The sequence below is a fragment of the Eptesicus fuscus genome, chromosome 22 (genome assembly GCF_027574615.1).
Source record: "Eptesicus fuscus isolate TK198812 chromosome 22, DD_ASM_mEF_20220401, whole genome shotgun sequence".
NCBI lineage: Eukaryota > Metazoa > Chordata > Mammalia > Chiroptera > Vespertilionidae > Eptesicus > Eptesicus fuscus.
The window spans coordinates 33481535-33497630 of record NC_072494.1 but is presented as its reverse complement, the minus strand read 5'-3'; the positions used below and the strand labels follow the sequence as shown (position 1 = coordinate 33497630).

Here is a 16096-nt window from a genome sequence, read left to right as displayed (position 1 = left end):
GAAGCACTTTTTCTGACCTTCAATTCTAATTCATAGTTTGCTGGATAGAGAGTAATCTTGGTTGTAGAACCTCGCTTTTCATCACTTTCAATATTTCTTGCCACTCCCTTCTGGCCTGCAAAGTTTCTGTTGTGAAATCAGCTGACAGTCATATGCATGCTCCCTTGTAGGTAACTAACTACTTTTCTCTTGCTGCTTTTAAGATTCCTTCTTTGTCTTTAACCTTTGGCATTTTAATTATGATGTATCTTGGTGTGGGCCTCTTTGGGTTCCTCTTGTTTGGGACTCTCTGTGCTTCCTACACTTATAAATCCATTTATTTTCACCAGGTAGGGGAAGTTTTCTGTCAACAAAAAATGTTATGTTTTAATATCTGGCAGAACACTTCCTTTTCAGAAATGTTTAAGCCACTCTCTATGCTAATTTTTGTACATGAACTTTTATTGTATTTTATTTTTACCATTTTCACCCTTTTAAGTGTACATTTAAATGATATTAGGTATATTCATATTGTTGTGCAACCATAAGTTCTATATATCTAAAACTAAAACATTGTACCCATTAAACTACAACTCTCCATTTCCCTCTCTTCCCAACCTTGGCATGGCTATTCAGTTTTCTATGAACTTAACCATTTTAGGTACCTCATAGAAGTGGGATCACTTCTGGCTTATTTCACTTAGCATAATGTTTTCAAGGTTTATCTACCTTGTAGCAAGTATCAGCAGTTTATTTCTTTTAACCTTTTGCACTCGGATGTCGAGTGTGACTCGACATGGTTAGCATCGGTAGCAGCTCGTATGTCGAGCCACACTCGACACGTAGTTTCACCGCAGGGGGGGGGGGGGAGGGGGGGGCGGGGGGGATTTTTGTCTATTTTTCCAGTATCTTTTCTTGTTTTCATTAGCATGAAAGGACAAGTAAAATGTAAATGCCGTCTCAACTGATGCCACCACCTAAGCTTCACCAATGGCATCTTCAAAGGCTATTTGTTTCTAAGACACATCAGTCACGTGAAAAAGGTTAGACCAGTACACTAACTTCCAGGGGTAGATTATTATCCACTAATTTAGAGCAACATTTAGATGGAAAGCTCCATATAATCACACCTCACCCTAACAAAAAACACAAAGATTGTGTTGCTTGTTCTAACAGAAAAAAATCAAAGGAGGAAGAAGAGAGACAATTTATATTTGCGAAACATGTGAATGTAAACCAGGTCTTCATGTGGGTGAATGTTTCAAAAAATATCACACCATGAAAAATTATAGAGATTAAAATTACTCTTTGAATGTATCAATAATTTGAAATATAAAAAAATCCAAATAATTAAGTTTGTATGAAAAGAAACTCCAGTTTTTTATTCTACTGCCGCGCTTTGTAAAACCTGGGGTATTTAAAAAATTAAATCCCTAGTAGAATAAAGGAATAGAGAAAAAAGCAAGCGAGTGCAAAGAGTTAATAGTTGAGTAATATTCCATTGTCTGTTGTTTCCACCTCTTTTATTTATTTTTTAATCCATTCACCTGATGATAGACACTTGATTTGTTTCCAACTTTTGGCTAGTCTGAATATGCTTCTCTGAAAATTGACATTTGGGTAAATATTTGAGGCCTGTTTTCAATTTTGGTGGGTATATGCTCAGGAGTAGAGCTGCTGGGTTATGTGTTTACTTTTTGAGGAGCAGCCATACTGTCTTCCATGGCAACTGCACCATTTTCCATTCCTACCAGTGACCCAAGAAGATTCCAATTTCTCCACCGCTTTACCAATACTTGTTTTTTTATACTAGGCATCCTAATGTATATGAAGTAGCACCCATTGTGGTTTTATTTTCATTTCCTAATGGTTAGTGATCATATTTTCATGTGCTTATTGGTATTTTATATTGGGGAAAATGTCTCTGGAAGTCCTATGCACATTTTCTTTTCTGACACTAAATTTAGGTGTTCATTATATATTTTGTATATTAATCCCTTATGTGATGTATTATTTGCTGATGTCTCCTCCTATTCTATGGATTGCCTTTTCACTCTATTTATAATGACCATTGATAAAAGTTTTAATTTTACTGAAGTCCATCCAATTTATCTATTTTTTCTTTGCTGCCTATGCTTTTGGCATCACACTCCAAAAATCACAGTCAGATCCAACATCATGAAGCTTGTCCTCTGTGTTTTTTTCTGTGTTTTATAGTTTTATTTCTTTGATCCACTTTGAGTTCATTTTTGTATATGATGTAAGATAAGGATCCAACTTCATTCTTTTGTATGTAGATATTCAGTTTTCAAAAAAAACCATTTGGTGAAAAGATTGCCCTTCCCCATTAAATGTTCTTAGCACCCTTCCATACCATCATTTGCACATATATGCAAAAGTTTATATGTGAGCTCTGTATTCTATTGCATTGGTCTGTCTGTATTTATGCTGTAGCACTGTGTTTTGATTATTGTAGCTTTTGAGTTAGTTTTAAAATCAGAAAATGGGAGTTCTCTCAACTTTGTTCTTTCATTTCCAGATTATCCTGGCTCTTCCTAGTCCCTTGAGGTTCCATATGAATTATATGTTGGATTTTTCTATTTCCGCAAAATGCATATTCAAGAAGGTGAGGGGATTGCATGTAATCTGTAGGTTGCTTTGTGTGGTATCAACACCTTAACAATATCAACTCTTCTAATGTATGAACACAGGATGTTTTTTCATTTATTTATACTGTCTTCTATTGGCACTATTTGGTAGTTTTGCAGAGTAGGAGTCTTTCACCACCTTGGTGAAGTTTCTTTTCATGTATTTTACCTCTTTTGTATCCCCAAAAAAAGATCAAACCAGAGACCTAGAATATGTTCTCTGACCAGGAATGAAACCTGTATTTTTGGTGTATGGAACTACGTTCCAAACAACTGGGCCACCTGGTCAGGGCAGTATTTTACTCGTTTTTGATGCTATTGTAAATAGAATAGTTTTCTTCGTTTCCTTTTGGTTTGCTCATGGTTAGTGTCATGAAGTGCAACTGATTTTTACTTGGTTTCATAGACTGTAACTTTGCCAAATTTATTTATTAGCTCCAACAGGTGAGTGTCTGTGCATGTGTATTTTTGTAATCTTTACAGTTTTCTACTTAAAAATCGCTGATCTAGAACAGCGCTATAATTTTATTTCTCCCTTCCCAATTTGCTTTCTTTTCTTGCCTAATTGCTCTGATAATCATTGTTGCTATTATGTTCAATAGAAATGTCAAACACGCTCTTCCTGTCTTGTTCTTGATTTTAAGAGGAAAACTTTGTCTTTCACCATTGAGTATGATGTTACCTATGAGTATTGCATGAATGGGCCTCATTATGTTGAAATTTTTATTTTATTTATATTTATTTATTTATTTCTTATTTATTTATTTAATAAATCTTTTTTGTTCAGATTATTACAGTTGTTCCTCTTTTTCCCCCCATAGCTCCCCTCCACCTGGTTCCCACCCCACTCCATGCACTAACCCCCCACCCCTCATCCATAGGTGTATGATTTTTGTCCAGTCTCTTCCTGCACCCCCCACGCCCCTTTCCCCCCAAGGATTGTCAGTCCACTCCCTTTCTATGCCCCTTATTCTATTATATTCACCAGTTTATTCTGTTCATCAGATTTTTTTATTCACTTGATTTTTAGATTCACTTGGTGATAGATATGTATTTGTTTTTTTGTTTTTTTTTTTTATTTAAATAATTTAGGTAAGTAATTTATTTATTTATTTCATAAATACATAAATTTTCTTGAATTTAGCAGACAGCACTCGTATTATTTATATTTTATTATTTTTTTTTTTATTTTTTTAATTTCTTTATTGATTAAGGTGTCACATATTTGTCCTCATCCCCCCATTCCCATACCACCCCTCTCCCCACGCATGCCCCAATCCCCTGTTGAACTTAACCGTTGGATAGGCTTATATGCATGCATACAGGTCCTTTGGTTGAACTCTCCTCCTCCCCCCACCCTCCCCCTACCCTCCCCTATCCTCCCTCTGAGGCCCGATAGTCCGATCGATGCCTCCTTGCTTCTGGTTCTGTTCTTGTTCCTCAGTCTATGTTGTTCATCATTTCCCCTAGATGAGCGAGATCATATGTCACTAGATATATACTAATAAGAACTGAATGTGAGACGAGCAATAATAGTTATGCTGACAGGCAAATGAATCAATCTGTAGCGAGCTTCCCCCTGGACCAACAGTTCTTTTGAGACCCAATTTCAATGTCCAGTAGTTCCTTATGTGTACATGTCAGCACTGACCCCTCAGCTCTGGATGGTGGACAAATGGTGGTAATGGAGGTCCGACTCCCTCTGGTTTGGTCTCGGCCGAACCCAGGGGCACGGCGTCACCCGGACTAAGGGGCACGTGGTCTCACCCATACCCAAGGGGCGCGTGGTCTCACCCGGGCCTGGGACCCAGCCTCACCCGGATGGATCCAGGGGCGCACGGCCTCACCCGGACCCAGGATCTGGCTTCACCCGTACCCAGGGACGCTTGGCCTCTCCCAGAACCAGGGGCACGTGGCCTCACCCGGGCTTAGTTGCACAAGGCCTCACCTGGTTCCAGGGACACATGGTCTCTCCCGGACCCAGGGACGCTTGGCCTCTCCCAGACCCAGGGCCACTTGGGCTCACCCGGGCCTAGGTGCACGAGGCCTCATCCGGATCCAGGGACGCATGGTCTCACCCGAACCCAGGGACGCTTAGCCTCTCCCAGACCCAGGGGCACGTGGCCTCACCCGGGCCTAGGTGCACGAGGCCTCATCCGGATCCAGGGACACATGGTCGCACCCGGACCCAGGGACGCTTGGCCTCTCCCAGACCCAGGGCCACTTGAGCTCACCCGGGCCTAGGTGTACGAGGCCTCACCCGGATCCAGGGACACATGGTCTCACCCGGACCCAGGGACGCTTGGCCTCTCCCAGACCCAGGGCCACTTGGGCTCACCCGGGCCTAGGTGCACGAGGCCTCATCCGGGTCCAGGGACGCATGGTCTCACCCGGACCCAGGGACGCTTGGCCTCTCCCAGACCCAGGGGCACGTGGCCTCACCCGGGCCTAGGTGCACGAGGCCTCACCCGGATCCAGGGACACATGGTCTCACCCGGACCCAGGGATGCTTGGCCTCTCCCAGACCCAGGGCCACTTGGGCTCACCCGGGCCTAGGTGCACGAGGCCTCACCCGGATCCAGGGACACATGGTCTCACCCGGACCCAGGGACGCTTGGCCTCTCCCAGACCCAGGGCCACTTGGGCTCACCCGGGCCTAGGTGCACGAGGCCTCACCCGGATCCTGGGACACATGGTCTCACCCGGACCCAGGGACGCTTGGCCTCTCCCAGACCCAGGGCCACTTGGGCTCACCCGGGCCTAGGTGCACGAGGCCTCTCCCGGATCCAGGGACACATGGTCTCACCCGGATCCAGGGACGCTTGGCCTCTCCCAGATCCAGGGCCACTTGGGCTCACCCGGGCCTAGGTGCACGAGGCCTCACCCGGATCCAGGGACACATGGTCTCACCCGGACCCAGGGACGCTTGGCCTCTCCCAGACCCAGGGCCACTTGGGCTCACCCGGGCCTAGGTGCATGAGGCCTCACCCGGATCCTGGGACACATGGTCTCACCCGGACTCAGGGACGCTTGGCCTCTCCCAGACCCAGGGCCACTTGGGCTCACCCGGGCCTAGGTGCACGAGGCCTCACCCGGATCCAGGGACACATGGTCTCACCCGGATCCAGGGACGCTTGGCCTCTCCCAGACCCAGGGCCACTTGGGCTCACCCGGGCCTAGGTGCATGAGGCCTCACCCGGATCCTGGGACACATGGTCTCACCCGGACCCAGGGACGCTTGGCCTCTCCCAGACCCAGGGCCACTTGGGCTCACCCGGGCCTAGGTGCACGAGGCCTCACCCGGATCCAGGGACACATGGTCTCACCCGGATCCAGGGACGCTTGGCCTCTCCCAGACCCAGGGCCACTTGGGCTCACCCGGGCCTAGGTGCACGAGGCCTCATCCGGATCCAGGGACGCATGGTCTCACCCGGACCCAGGGACGCTTGGCCTCTCCCAGACCCAGGGGCACGTGGCCTCACCTGGGCCTAGGTGCACGAGGCCTCACCCGGATCCAGGGACACATGGTCTCACCCGGACCCAGGGACGCTTGGCCTCTTCCAGACCCAGGGCCACTTGGGCTCACCCGGGCCTAGATGCACGAGGCCTCACCCGGATCCGGGGACACATGGTCTCACCCGGACCCAGGGACGCTTGGCCTCTCCCAGACCCAGGGGCACGTGGCCTCACCCGGGCCTAGGTGCACGAGGCCTCATCCGGCTCCAGGGACACATGGTCGCACCCGGACCCAGGGACGCTTGGCCTCTCCCAGACCCAGGGCCACTTGGGCTCACCCGGGTCTAGGTGCACGCGTCCTCACCCGGATCCAGGGACACATGGTCTCACCCGGACCCAGGGACGCTTGGCCTCTCAGACCCCGGGGCACGTGACCTCACCCATGCCTAGGTGCACGAGGTCTCACCCGGATCCAGGGACACACGGTCTCACCCGGACCCAGGGACGCCTGGCCTCCCCCAGACCCAGGGGCACGTGGCCTCACCCGGGCCTAGGCGCACGAGGCCTCACCCGGATCCAGGGACACACGGTCTCACCCGGACCCAGTGACGCCTGGCCTCCCCCAGACCCAGGGGCACGTGGCCTCACCCGGGCCTAGGCGCACGGGGCCTCACCCGGATCCAGGGACACACGGTCTCACCCGGACCCAGGGACGCCTGGCCTCCCCCAGACCCAGGGGCACGCGGCCCCACCCGGGCCTAGGTGCACGAGGCCCCACCCGGATCCAGGGACACATGGTCTCGCCCGGACCTAGGGGTGCGTGGCCTCTCTCAGACCCAGGGGCACGTGGCCTCACCTGGACCTAGGTGCACGAAGCCACCCGGACCCAGGGGCGCGTTACCTCTCTCAGACCCCTGGTCGCGTGGTCTCACCCGGATCCAGGGGCTCACGGCCTCACCCGTACTCGGGACCCAGCCTTACCCGGATCCAGGGGCCCACGGCCTCACCCGGACCCAGGGTTCAGATTCGCCCGGACCCAGGGGCACATGGCCTCACCCGAACCCGGAATCCAGCTTCACCTGGACCCAGGGGCGCGTGGCCTCACCCAAACCCAGGGGCGTGAGGCCTCACCTAGACCCAGAGGCGTGTGACCACATCTGAGCCCAGAGGCTCGCAGGCTCGCCTGGACTCGGGTCTCAGCGGGGTTTCGTCTTCTTGATCCCAATTCCTGTTGGTCAATTCCCTCTCAGCAATTCCTTCGGTCATTTTCTCAGAGCTCCAGGGCGGCTGCCGCAGAACTCGTTGGGCGGCGGGCTCGGCAAGGCTCCGGTGTGCCCGGTGCCCGGCGGTGGGCTGGTCCGGTGTCGCTGCGTCGGCCCTTGGGTCTGCAACGGTGGCCAGTCGCTGAGCGTGCGCACCTGGCCACTTCGGGGCATTGAGATTCTTGAAGGACTCGGAGGTCAGCAAGCACGGAGTCTCCCTCCCCATGTCTCCCAGGGGCTCGTCTGTCCGTGCTCGGCAGCGAGTGGAGCCGTCCCCTCAGCCGGAGACCGCCGGGGGAACTGCGCCGAGCACGTTCCAGGCCACCATTGTGTCGCCTGAGCCATAGTTCTTAAAGTGTGGACTTTGGGTCACCGGCATCAGCATCATCCTGCGTACCCCTCTCTTTTATTCTAGTTGTAGAGCATCTGCTGGTCCAGCCCCACGGTCTTTCTGGCTGGTGTCTGCTCTGCTCTCCCGTCGTTGTCTCAATATTGTTGTGGTAGGCAACGATCAGGCTGCCGCCCTATGTCTCCATCTTGGTCCTCCTTTGTTCAGTTAAGTCTTGATTGTTGTTGGTGTCACTGGGAGGAATTGTCCTCCAGGCCAATTGGCCGTGAGGACCCTCTTTGTCTATATAGGAAGAGTTGCTGTGCAGGAGACATGTTTGTGGGCCGGGTCTTGATGCAGCAATGCCTTGGCGCTCACTGAGTCTGCCTCTAGAATGCCTCCCTTATGCAAGTGATTGAAATCTGGTGTGATCTCCCACCAACCACTAGATGCCCTCGTTTCTGGGTCTCCAATGTAGTGTGGGTCAGCCACTACCTGTGGCACTCAGCAGGAAAAAGCTTCTGCTCAGCTTGGCTGGGGCGGAGCTACAGGGTGGAGCCTACAACCTTGGCTTCCTGTCAGCCCCGCCCTATGAGGCTCCTGTGTCTGTGTCCCTCTGTATTCCTTGCAAACACCTCTGAGAGAAACGCGCCCTGGAGTTTCGCCCACTGCCAAACAGTCCAGTCCCTCCCCTAATGAATCTGGACTCCCAGATTCTCGCCTGGAACTGGGTTTCAGTGTAGTTGGAACTGGGTCTCAGCGCAGTCTGGCGTCCCTGTCTCCTTCCCAGCAGGGCCACCCACTGGCGCAGGCAAAAGTCCGTCCTCTGCGCACCTTCCAGTGCGCGCGTCTGGAGCCGCCGCTTCTCTGTGCCTCCGCCACCACAGCCCAAATTCATTCCCCCAGCGTGCGCCTGGCTTCCCAGGGTTTCGCCCGGAACTGGGGTTCAGTGCAGTCGGAACTGGGGTTCAGCACGGTCCTGAGCTTATGTCTCCTTCCCGCTAGGGCAGTTCAGTGGCGCAGGCAACAGTCCGTCTTTTGCGCCCCTTCCCGTGCGCGCCTCTGGAGCTCTGCCTTCCCCCGCTCCTCTGTGCCTGCGCCCCACAGCCCAGATTCATTCCCCCAGCCTGCGCCTGGCTTCCCAGGGTTTCGCCCGGAACTGGCGCTCAGTGCAGTCGGAGCCGGCGCTTAGCACACTCCGGAGCCTTTATCTCCTTCCTGCCAGTGAACGCCGGCCAGGCCGTCAGCCGCCCCTTCCTCTCCGGCTCCATCCTCTCCGCAGGCGCGCGTGCTCGTGTCTCCGCCCGTTTCTCCATACCTCAGGCTTTTACGGCTCCCCCGATTGTCCCCGTGGCCTTCTCCTTCCCCCCAGCTGTGGGCATTTCAGTCCGGCAGCTCTCCTGTGGTTCTGGACGATGTCCGTTCTGACCTCTAGTTGTGCCTTTGAAATTGTTGTGCCCGGCTGCAGGTTAGGTGTTTCACCTATGCCGCCATCTTGGTTTCCGATAGATATGTATTTGTTGTTCATAAATTTTATCTTTACCTTTTTCTTCCTCCTCTTCTTTAAGAATACCTTTCAGCATTTCATATAATACTGGTTTGGCAGTGATGAACTCCTTTAGCTTTTTCTTATCTGTGAAGCTCTTTATCTGACCTTCAATTCTGAATGATAGCTTTGCTAGGTAGAGTAATCTTGGTTATAGGTTCTTGCTATTCATCACTTTGAATATTTCTTGCCACTCCCATCTGGCCTGCATAGTTTCTGTTGAGAAATCAGCTGACAATCGTATGGGTACTCCCTTGTAGGTAACTAACTTTTTTCTCTTGCTGCTTGTAAGATTCTCTCTTTGTCTTTTGCCCTTGGCATTTTAATTATGATGAGTCTTGGTGTGGTCCTCTTTGGATTCCTTTTGTTTGGGGTTCTGTGTGCTTCCTGGACTTGTAAGTCTATTTCTTTCACCAGATGGGGGAAGTTTTCTGTCATTATCTCTTCAAATAGGTTTTCATTATCTTGCTTTCTCTCTTCTTCTGGCACCCCCATAATTCAGATGTTGGAACGCTTGAAGTTGTCCCAGAGCTCCTTACACTATCTTCATATTTTTTTATTCTTTTTTCTTTTCCAGTTGGGTATTTTTTGCTTCTTTGTATTTCAAATCTTTGACTTGATTCTTGCAATCCTCTAGAATGCTGTTGGATCTCTGTATATTATTCTTTATTTCAGTCAGTGTATGCTTAATTTCTAGTTGGTCCTTTTTCATATCCTTGAGGCTCTCACTAAATTTATCAGTGGTTTCTAGAAAATTCTTGAAAAACCTTATAACCGTGGTTTTGAACTCTATATCCAGTCATTTGCTTTCCTCCATTTCTTTCATTTATGACCTGTTTCTTTGTCTCCTCATTTTGGCTGCTTCCCTGTGTTGATAGAGTGGCTTTATGTGCTAGGTGTCCTATTGGGCCCAGTGGCTCAGCCTCCCCAGTTACCTAAGGTGGACACTCTTGGTGAACCCCTTTGTGGGCTGTGTGCACTGTCTTGTTGTAGGTAAGCCTTGATTGTTGTTGGTATCACTGGGAGGAATTGACCTCCAGGCCAATTGGCTATGAGGATCAGCTGTGTCTACAATGGGAGAACTTCTATGCAGGAGACACCCTTATGGGTCAGGACTTGCTTCAGTGGGGTTTTCGTGCTCACTGAGTCTGCCCCCTGAGTGTGTCCCTTATGGATCTGAGCAGTTGTAATCTGGTTGGTCCCGCTCTGACCACTGGGTACACTGGCTCTTGGATCTCCAAGGAGGTGCTAATTTAGCTCTGCCTGAGGCCACCCAGCCTCAGGGTGGGGTGGGGGTCTCAGGACAGAGGAAACAGCAATGGCTTCCCATCAGCCCTGCCCTAAGAGGCCCCTGGGTCTCAGTGTCCTGCAGTAATTGCTGCAAGCACCTCTGAGAGAAAGCCACCCCTGTGTTCCACCTGATGCCAGACAGTCCAGTTTCTCCCCGTATGAGTCTTGGTCCCCAGAGTCTCACCTGGAACTGGAGTTCAGAGCAGTCAGGAGCTTGTGTCTCCCTCCTGATTGAAAAAGACAGCTGTGTACTCAGTTACCAGCCCTTTCCGTGCATGCCTCCGTACCTCTGCCTTTACTTCCGCAGCTCCTCTAAGTCTCAGTGTGCTTTTCTCTTTCCTTCTAGTTGTAGAATTTCCACTCACCCAACCTTCCTGTGGTTCTGGATGATGTCCGTTTTGTCTTTTAGTTGTAGTTTTGAAGTGGTTGTGTAAGGCAGCAAGTTCAGGTGTTTACCTATGCCGCCATCTTGGTTTCTCATCTATGTTGAAATTTTTCTGCATTACAGAATACCCTCAAAATCACTTATTAAGCTCTCCTATATCTTTTAATTATAATTAGAGTCCCATTGAATCCCTAGGCTAATATTGAGGATACACTAATGATAAATTTGCATTCTGTACCACAGAATATTGTCACAGGAAATGTTACTGGAGAGAAAGAAGAATGCTGATGACTGAATATAAATTTATAATTGTTATGATACTACTTTAAATGAGAAACATTAACATTATTTATATAAGGAAAATAAATTATAAAAGATTTTGTGAAAAGACAAACACTGCAAACCTATGAATTTACGAGTCTGTAAGCTTTAGTATTTTTTTACTTCTTTTAAAAATTATTCCTTTTTTTTCTTCTTCTAGAAAATAAAAGACCCTCTAATGAATCACCAACTACAGCCGATGATTTAGGTATTATTTTGGATATTAATAACCCTCCATTCTGAGACCTTAGAGTTCTCCATGAAAATATATTTCAAATATCTGCAGTTAGAGAAGAAACAACCTGTCATGTGAAAATTGGCATTTGTATTTATTCTAATAGTGCAGATATGATAAAGGGAAGCAGTAGTATGTGTAGATACATGTAGATAATACAGTTATAAGAAGTCCATCAAATTCCTAGTAGAGTGAGGTAACTTTCTAAATTGCTGTGTTTATTTGTAGATTGAAATATATAAAAGCTAACTTGCTTTCCATGTGATAGTGTTATTTTGTAAAGGCAATTTATAAATAATGTTCTGTCTATTCATACCTTATATATACAAGCCTTAACATACCGTAAGTTAGGTTAGTTTTCTTCTACAATAGGCTGGTATATCACACTTTATGTAGATGCACATAGTTCACACAATATTTGTTAAAGGAAAGGGTAAAGTATGGTTGTGACAGTCACATGAAATATTAGGATTTTTGTTGAATAAATGAGAAAAAATAGATATTACTTTTCTTTACATTAGACTAGTTTAGTAAGGTTAATCACTTTAGGCCTATTAAGCTTTCCCTCTGAACACTGTTGTCAAAGGTTCATTGTGCCAGTAAATCCAAATCCATTTTAATTCACTAAAAAATTGATTTTTTAAATGAAATTAAAAGAGCAGAGGTAAACAAGACATTTTATGCTTTGACCTAATTTAATAAAAATAATGGCAGTTTGGGAACAGAGGTACTACTGAACATTTCTAAGGTTTAAGATCTTGTAGTATTACTTATTGCTCTCTGCACCATAAAAAATGCATGTTCAAGTTTCCATGCATAATTTATCCATGTGCTCTGGTTTTTTCATTCTTAGAATGCTCTTCATAATTAAGATCTTAACTTGGGGGGTGAGGATGCATGAGGAAAGATTTTTACGATAATGTATAGTTTGTGGTCTGCAAAATAGATTTATGTAATCAATTAATAGAGTTTCATTTGTGGCTTATTCCACAGACTCACTTTTGTGAAACAATATAAGTGAAATTTCTAACAAAATCATAAGAATGATAGACTGAATACTGAACTAAGCCAACTAGAAAGGGCTAATACATTCTTAAAATGATTTTCCTCTAATGTAGTAAATTATAATTTTTATAATAATTTATTCGAATATTTTTAATAATTCCAATTTTTAAGAACCTGGTGGGGCTACTACAGCACCAAAACAAGTCAGGTCCTAATAAGAGTTTCATAAGTTGGACCCTAAGTCTGGAATCATATGAGAAGGGTTCTATGACCAAAATGAGCTGGATGCACTAGCTAGCAGTCACACTAAACTAGAATGATAAACTTGTCTTTGCTGTAGTTTACAGATGATCTGATCAAAATTAAAATGTGTCAACTATGTGGAGACCCATGTGTGTTCAATTACCTTCAAACTGGTTTTATTTTTTCTCAGATGGAGGACTCATTGCTGTGATTATTCTGACTGTACGTAAGTGTCCCAAATTTGGTTGCCACTTAAATAAAAATATTAATGTAAACAAGTGCATTTTAATAACTTTTTTAGTTTCTATAGTTTTCATAGTTTGACATTAAGTAAACTAGTCTAGAAATACCTGACCTTTTATATGATTCTACCCTGTGTTGGTATTGTATATTCTTTTGTATTCTACATGTCCTTGTAGTAACAAATCTTAAATCCCAAATATGCTTTCAGTAATATTCTAAATTAGTGAGGGCTCTTGCCTGACTTACCGCAGACCCTGAGTGATACCAGGGAGCTGCATTTAGACAGTGAAGAGTCCAGATAGAATATGAATGAATACGGGCTAAGTAAAATGATATTTCTGCCCACTGAAATGTAGCCAACATTAATCTCTTCTCCTGGATTTTGAAACTTGGCGTTAGTTTTTAGGGTTACATGTCATTTGTTTTCTGGTTTCTTGTAGTTGGCGTTGCAGTGGTTGGCACCTGTGTCTAAATGTCGTCACATCAGGGAGAGTAAATTAAACATGTTTCTTGAACCTGTTGTTGCTTCTCATCTTGATGTACTTGTGCAGCTTTTGCTTGCATCTGTATTGCGTGCTGTCTTGTTAAAAACATGCTTGCATGAGTGTGCTGTCAAAATTGCACTTCTTGCTAAATATTTGCATCTACTTTTAGTATTATTCTGACAAGAGTAATCTGTGCAGAGTTGTTTTAGCTTTTATGACTGAAAAAATTTCCTGTGGGGGCTTGAGATTTAAGTTCTACAGAAAATCATGGATCCTTATAGTGCCTCTCCTGCCCTAGTTTTACCCTAAATCCTACAGTGGATTGGGAGCCAGGACTAAATTTAAAATAGTTCACTGTGGAGGCTTTGACAATTCTATTCACTGTAATTTAGGTTAGGGCACATGGCTTCAATTCTGTAATCTACTGATGTTTAGAAGAGCACTTATTTATGTTGTTTGGGGAAATGATTGGTCATTGGTCATCTACTACCACCTGAATAGGCTCCTGGGAAAATACTTCTTCATCTGCATTTGACATGGAACTCAATCATGAGAGAATATTTGGATGAGATGCCGTATTACTATGCTGCTCACATTTTAGTGTGTAGGTGAATCACAAGTTGATGTTGATAAAATGCAAATTCTAATTCAAATGGGTCTCAGTTGGGGTTCTGTGTTTGCATTCCTGAGTCCCACATTCTGCAGTTTGTGGTAGGCTCCTGTGTCATGGCCCCACAGATATCAGGGTACTAACACCTGGGACCTGTGATGTTACCTGCATGGCAAAAGGTCTTCAAAGATGAGACCTTGGGTGGGGAAATTACCCCAGATTATCCAGGTGGGACCCTAAATGTAATGACAGTCTCCTTCTAAGAGGAAGGCAGAGGGAGATGTGACTACAGCACCAGGCAATGTGACCACTCAAGCAAAATGCTGCTGGATGGAGAATGGAGGCAGGAGCCAGAAAGCAAAGAATGCAGCTACAGAAGCTGGAAAAGGCAAGGAAACAGCTTCTCTCCCAGTCCCCTGGTGGGCGGGTGGCCCAGCCCACACCTTCATTTCCATCCAGTGAAATTGATTTCTGACTTATGACTTCCAGAACGAAAAGAATAAATGTGTGTTGTTTTGAGACACTGTGTGAGTGTCTGTGTTCCTCCAAAACTCCTGTGTTAAACCCTAACCTCCAAGGTGATGGCATTAGGAGGTGGGGCCACTGGGAAGTTACTAGGTCAGAGGGCTCAGGCTTCACAATTGGGATTAGTGTCCCTATAAAGGAATCCCAGGAAACTCCCTCAGCCCTCTGCCACGTGAACTTACACTAGAAGGCACTGCCCGTGAACCACAAAGCTGGCTCTCACTAGATGCCCACACTGCCAGGGCCTCGATCTTGGGCTTCCCAGCCTCCTGAACTGTGAGGACCGCATTTCTGTTGTTCACCAGTTACCCAGGCTGTAGCATGTTTTCTAGAGGCCGGAAGACACTGAGGCTCCCCACCTGCTGAGACTTGTCACCGCCGCCACAGGAGACCGGCCACCAATGCTGTGGGTCCTCAGAACACACTGTGAGGAGCAAAGCCACAGACGCGTGGTTGTCAACCCTGGCTACGCATTAGCATCACCTGGGGTGAGTTTGAAACAAACAGCAAAAAGCGATGCCCAGGTCCCATTGCTGGAAGAGTTAAGGCAGAACCTGAAAGGGTGGCGGCTAAGCATCCCTCTGTACAGGCTCCTTGGGTGACACTGATCAGAAGGTAGGGAGGAGCTGTCTCATGAGAATAAACCCAAAATACAGCTTTTCTTGTGTTCAAGGAAAACTTAAACTCCCCAATATATGGACACACTAGTCTTCCCCCGCCCCTCTGCCCCCCCCCCCCCCCCCCCCGCCCACCACCCCTGCTCCTCCCGAACTATATGCCGGCTTCTCAGTGAGGCCTGGGCCCAACACCTCACGTGAGGAATTACTGGGCTCGAGACTTAACACATTATTTCACCTAAATTGTGTTCAGATTTGTGTATCAGGCTTATTAACAACACCTCAGCCTGCCCTTACCGGTTTGGCTCAGTGGATAGAGCGTCGGCCTGCGGACTCAAGGGTCCTGGGTCGATTCTGGTCAAGGGCATGTACCTTGGTTGCTAGCACATCCCCAGTAGGGGGTGTGCAGGAGGCAGCTGATCGATGTTTCTCTCTCATCGATGTATCTAACTCTCTATCCCTCTCCCTTCCTCTCTGTAAAAAATCAATAAAATATTTTTTTAAAAAAGAACTCAGCATTTATTTTCACAGGCGGGTACTATTGCCAGTACAGCCTGCAGGAGGCCCGAGTGAGCCCTGAGTCCAATGGGCCTTCCCACTTACACACCTAGAGCCAACCAGGTGGTATCATTTAGCTAAGAGGGGCCCACAGCTGCCAACGCATTTTGTCTCATTGGAGAAGATGGCCTCGAAAACCAGATTCAACATGTGTCCAAAAGAAACAGACTACAAAGACTTAATCACGTTTTGAAGGACATGAGAATTCTCATGGTGCTGTATGTGTCAGATGATGTTGGGAAGTCTTGTGAGGTAGAGAACAATGATGAGGGATCAGTTGGCAGTAATTGCTTGGGGTGTCTGGTGAACTGATGGGGCTCATCAGGGTCTGTCCCTTGATGGAAGGACAGTGTTCCTGGC

General features: G+C 47.1%; 1 protein-coding gene across 3 annotated transcripts in view; it reads left to right on the top strand.

Annotated features, from left to right (window-relative positions):
• LOC129147979 (membrane cofactor protein-like) overlaps nucleotides 1-14550 on the top strand; it is a 65412-nt gene extending 50862 nt beyond the window's left edge. Inside the window, exons 10-13 of one of the 3 annotated variants that reach the window (XR_008555192.1) lie at nucleotides 2519-2605; nucleotides 11376-11423; nucleotides 12889-12924; nucleotides 14303-14550. The gene's annotated coding sequence lies outside the window, so the exon portion shown is untranslated. Of the gene's footprint in view, nucleotides 1-2518; nucleotides 2606-11375; nucleotides 11424-12888; nucleotides 12925-13381; nucleotides 13429-14302 lie in introns of those variants that run through there. The other 2 variants (XR_008555191.1, XM_054712109.1) reach the window with 2 other exon arrangements.
• The last annotated feature ends 1546 nt before the right edge of the window (nucleotides 14551-16096 follow it).